Source organism: Oncorhynchus tshawytscha, linkage group LG11 (genome assembly GCF_018296145.1).
Source record: "Oncorhynchus tshawytscha isolate Ot180627B linkage group LG11, Otsh_v2.0, whole genome shotgun sequence".
In the NCBI taxonomy this organism is placed as follows: domain Eukaryota; kingdom Metazoa; phylum Chordata; class Actinopteri; order Salmoniformes; family Salmonidae; genus Oncorhynchus; species Oncorhynchus tshawytscha.
Window position 1 is genome coordinate 54,505,084 of NC_056439.1, and position 5,922 is coordinate 54,511,005.

Below are 5,922 nucleotides of genomic sequence, written 5' to 3' on the forward strand. Positions count from 1 at the left end.
GGGTCCCAGGATGAGGCGCTCCAATATGGGAGTTAAAGAGGAGGCTGGATGACGGCGTAGGGAAGGTCTGGGGTCAGGGGCGTGGGTCGTTCCACTTGAGACTCCTCCTCAGCATGTGGCAGCACGTGCTTGGGCGCCCCCTGTAGGCTGGGAGACAGAAACACACAGACACACAACAGGTTCCAGTTGTTCATTATAGCACAGAAAGAATGAACATTGACCACACAACACAAACACTAGGTCTGTCGATGTACAGTGCATTCAGAAAGTATTCAGACCCCTTGTCTTTTACCCCATTTTGTTACGTTACAGTCACATTCTACAATGTATTTAATCGGTTTTTCCCCCTCATCAATCTACACACAATATCCCATATTGACAAAGCAAAAATATGTTTTTTGAATTTCTGCCAATTTATATTAAAAAAATACAAAAAAACATAAACATATGTACTCAGACCCTTTACATAATAATATCACATTTACATAAGTATTCAGACACTTTACTCAGAACTTTGTTGAAGCACCTTTGGCAGCGATTACAGCCTCAGGTCTTCTTGGGTATGACGCTACAAGCTTGGCACACCTGTATTTGGGGAGTTTCTCCCATTCTCTGCAGATCCTCTCAAGGTCTGTCAGGTTGGATGGGGAGCGTCGATGTAAAGCTATTTTCAGGTCTCTCCAGAGATGTTTGATCGGGGTCAAATCCGAGCTCTGGCAGGGCCACTCAGTGGACATTCAGAGACTTGTCCCGAAGCCACTCCTGCATTGTCTTGTCTGTGTGCTTAGGGTCCTTGTCCTGTTGGAAGGTGAACCTTTGTCCCAGTCTGAGGTCCTGAGCGCCTTGGAGCAGGTTTCATCAAGAATCTCTCTGTACTTTGCTCTGTTCATCTTTGCCTCCATCCTGACTAGTCTCCCAGTCCCTGCCACTGAAAAACATCCCCACAGCATGATGCTGTCACTACCATTCTTCCACTGTAGGAATGGTGCCAGGTTTCCTCCAGACGTGACCCTTGGCATTCAGGCCAAATAGTTCAAACTTGGCTTCATCAGACCAGAGAATCTTGTTTCTCATGGTCTGAGTCCTTTAGGTGCCTTTTGGCAAACTCAGAACGGGCTGTCACGTGCCTTTTACTGGGGATGGGGCTTCCGTCTGGCCACTCTATCATAAAGGCCTGATTGATGGAGTGCTGTAGAGTTGTCCTTCTGGAAGGTTCTCCCATCTCCACAGAGGAACTCTGGAGCTCTGCCAGAGTGACCATCTTGGTCACCTCTCTGTCTGTCACGATCGTTATAATGAGTGGACCAAGATGCAGCGTGGTATGGTTCCATCCTCTTTATTTTGAAGTGAAACTCAAAGAAAACAATAAACGAAACATGAAGCTACAATAGTGCTCACAGGCAACTATACATAGTCAAGATCCCACAAAGCACAAAGGGGAAATGGCTGCCAAAATAGGATCCCCAATCAGAGACAACGGTAAACAGCTGCCTCTGATTGGGAACCATACCTGGCCAACATCGAACCATAATTACGTAAATGACCCATCCTAGACACACCCCGACCTAACCAACATAGAGAAGAAAAAGCTCTCTATGGTCAGGGCGTGACACTGACCAAGACCCTTCTCCCACAATTGTTCAATTTGGCAGGGCAGCCAGCTCTAGGAAGAGTCTTGGTGGTTCCAAACTTATTCCATTGAAGAATGATGGAGGCCACTATGCTCTTGGGGACATCCCATTCTGCAGAAGTGTTTTGGTACCCTTCCCCAGATCTGTGCTTCGACAAAATCCTGTCTTGGAGCTCTACGGACAATTCCTTCGACATCATGGCTTTGTTTTTGCTCTGACATGCACTGTGAACTGTGGGACCTTTATATAGACAGGTGTGTGTCTTTCCAAATCATGTCCAATCAATTTAATTTACCACAGGTGGACTCCAATCAAGTTGTAGAAACATCTCACGGATCATCAATGGAAACAGGATGAACCTGACCTCAACTTCAAGTCTCACAGCAAAGGGTCTGAAGACTTATGTAAATATGTGCTGCTGAAGGTGCTCCAACACTCCAAAGATCAGAGATCAGCCATGCCACTGGAGGGAAAGAGGAAACAGAGGGAGGGAGTTAAGATCAGAGAACAGCCATGCCACTGGAGGGAAAGAGGAAACAGAGGGAGGGAGTTAAGATCAGAGAACAGCCATGCCACTGGAGGGAAAGAGGAAACAGAGGGAGGGAGTTAAGATCAGAGAACAGCCATGCCACTGGAGGGAAAGAGGAAACAGAGGGAGGGAGTTAAGATCAGAGAACAGCCATGCCACTGGAGGGAAAGAGGAAACAGAGGGAGACATAAGATACTGAACACACACAAACTGAACACACACTCCCCTCAGAAAGTGATAGATAATAAATACTAAATCTACTGACCTAAGTTTTCATACATTTCAAGAGTTGCGGCGTGGTGAGGGTCAATTACTTGAATTGCTCAAATTGCGTTTCTACTGCCTCCAGAATATAGAAATGGACTGTGACTGTGCAGATAGTCTCTAGATAGCTCAAAATTGTATAAAGTCCTTTGACTACAACTAACTTGCTAGCAAGATGTTGAAGAAAGAATTGAATTCCCCCTCACCACGCTGTAACTCATGTTACTCCATGCTCCCGATGCCAGCTAACCCAAGGCCCAGGAGGGCCCAGGAGGGTTCCACCTGGCATGATGGTAAAGGACCAAAGCCCACACCCTAATGTTACTCCATGCTCCCGATGCCAGCTAACCCAAGGCCCAGGAGGGCCCAGGAGGGTGCCACCTGGCATGATGGTAAAGGACCAAAGCCCACACCCTAATGTTACTCCATGCTCCCGATGCCAGCTAACCCAAGGCCCAGGAGGGCCCAGGAGGGTGCCACCTGGCATGATGGTAAAGGACCAAAGCCCACACCCTAATGTTACTCCATGCTCCCGATGCCAGCTAACCCAAGGCCCAGGAGGGCCCAGGAGGGTGCCACCTGGCATGATGGTAAAGGACCAAAGCCCACACCCTAATGTTACTCCATGCTCCCGATGCCAGCTAACCCAAGGCCCAGGAGGGCCCAGGAGGGTGCCACCTGGCATGATGGTAAAGGACCAAAGCCCACACCCTAATGTTACTCCATGCTCCCGATGCCAGCTAACCCAAGGCCCAGGAGGGCCCAGGAGGGTGCCACCTGGCATGATGGTAAAGGACCAAAGCCCACACCCTAATGTTACTCCATGCTCCCGATGCCAGCTAACCCAAGGCCCAGGAGGGCCCAGGAGGGTGCCACCTGGCATGATGGTAAAGGACCAAAGCCCACACCCAGCTGTGGAATCCCATGCAATTGGCCACACGGTGGCGCTATAACGTAGAATTGAAGATGCAAACTTTGAAAGGTCACTGTGTGACCTAGAGTCATGAAATGTGGTACATATTTCCCTCTTTTCACAACAAACACATTTACCTAAAGAACCCATAAGTTCCGCCATGATGGATTTTCCGACGTTATGGCAGTTTTTAATGTCACGTTGGTAGGATATACATGCTTTCAGTCCAACCCATTTATTTTCCAGCAAATGACGGAAGGCAAAGGCAGATTAGCCACTCATCGCCTGATTCTCACAAGGCACCCTGATCTTTTTCCGTAAAATCTCAGTTTCCTTCTCCAACTAATGACAAGGATCTGGGCCTGGTCGGGTGTCTGTCATATCTCCCTCTCGTCCGACTCATTGAAGAAAAACTCTTTGTCTAATCTGAAGTGAGTAATCGCAGTCCAGAAGCTCTTTTCGGTCACAAGAGATGGTAGCAGCAACATTATGTACAAAACAAGTTAAGAACAACGCAAAAAAAAAACTAACAAAATAGCGTGATTGGTTAAGAGCCGATGAGACGGCGGCCTTCCCCTCCGGCGCCATCATTGCACATGATATATATGCATTTATGTGACAGACCATGCACATGTGAATGTTTATTGGTCAGTTGCGGCCATCTTGTTTGAGACTAGACAGGATTATAGTGTGTTTACAGACCTTTGTCCATAGATTTCACGTATCAAGTTTCGTGAAGATTGGTCATTCAGCACCAGAGGAGTTTCAAGTGTCATTGCCAACAAAGGGTATATAACAAAGTATTGAGATAAACTTTTGTTATTGACCAAATACTTATTGTCCACCATAATTTGCAAATAAATTCATTAAAAATCCTACAATGTGATTTTCTGGATTTTTTTCTCATTTTGTCTGTCATAGTTGAAGTGTACCTATGATGAAAATTACAGGCCTCTCTCATCTTCTTAAGTGGGAGAACTTGCACAATTGGTGGCTGACTAAATACTTTTTTTGCCCCACTGTATCTACATTACTACATCCATGTGTGTGTGTGTGTGTGTGTGTGTGTGTGTGTGTGTGTGTGTGTGTGTGTGTGTGTGTGTGTGTGTGTGTGTGTGTGTGTGTGTGTGTATGCATGTGTCTGTGCCAGTGTTTGTGCCTCCCCTGTGTATGACCTGCTGCCTGGCCCTGGACCCAGCTACCTGCCCCTGGACCCAGCTACCTGCCCCTGGACCCAGCTACCTGCCTCCTCCTGTGTGTGACCTTCTTCCTGCCCCTGGACCCAGCTACCTGCCTCCTCCTGTGTGTGACCTGCTGCCTGCCCCTGGACCCAGCTACCTGCCCCTGGACCCAGCTACCTGCCTCCTCCTGTGTGTGACCTTCTTCCTGCCCCTGGACCCAGCTACCTGCCTCCTCCTGTGTATGACCTTCTGCCTGCCCCTGGACCCAGCTACCTGCCTCCTCCTGTGTATGACCTTCTGCCTGCCCCTGGACCCAGCTACCTGCCTCCTCCTGTGTGTGACCTGCTGCCTGCCCCTGGACCCAGCTACCTGCCCCTACTCTCGCTCTCAGGGTCACTTTACCCTGCCTTCATGTACATATCTACCTCAAATACCTTATTATCTATCCTGATGTCTAGTCACTTTACCTTCACGTACATATCTACCTCAATACCTTATTGTGATCTATCCTGATGTCTAGTCACTTTACCCTGCCTTCATGTACATATCTACCTCAAATACCTTATTGTGATCTATCCTGATGACTAGTCACTTTACCTTCACGTACATATCTACCTCAATACCTTATTGTGATCTATCCTGATGTCTAGTCACTTTACCCTGCATGCACATATCTACCTCAAATACCTTATTGTGATCTATCCTGATGACTAGTCACTTTACCTTCACGTACATATCTACCTCAATACCTTATTGTGATCTATCCTGATGTCTAGTCACTTTACCCTGCATGCACATATCTACCTCAAATACCTTATTGTGATCTATCCTGATGACTAGTCACTTTACCCTGCCTTCATGTACATATCTACCTCAAATACCTTTTTATGATCTATCCTGATGTCTAGTCACTTTACCCTGCCTTCATGTACATATTTACCTCTAATACCTTATTATGATCTATCCTGATGTCTAGTCACTTTACCCTGCCTTCATGTACATATTTACCTCTAATATCTCGTACCTTTGCATATTGGTAGGCCGTCATTGTAAATAAGAATTTGTTCTTAACTGACTTGCCAAGTTAAATAAAGGTTAAATACAAATAAATAAATAAATACAACATTTGACCTGGTAATAGCATTGATATTGTAATCCCGGTATAAAGCTCCATTCTTGTGTTACATTTTGTACTTGTAATATTTGTATTTATATTCTGCATCGTTGGGAAGAACTCTTAAAGTAGCATGTCACGGTTACCTCTCCACTCGTTATATGCGGTGCTTGTGACAAACCAAATGTGATTTAGACTTCTGTTTATGAAACTGTTTTATGAAATGAAAGTATAACTATGTCCACTAGGTGGAGGTATCCAATTTTTTATCTTCGTTTTGGCCACTGAAA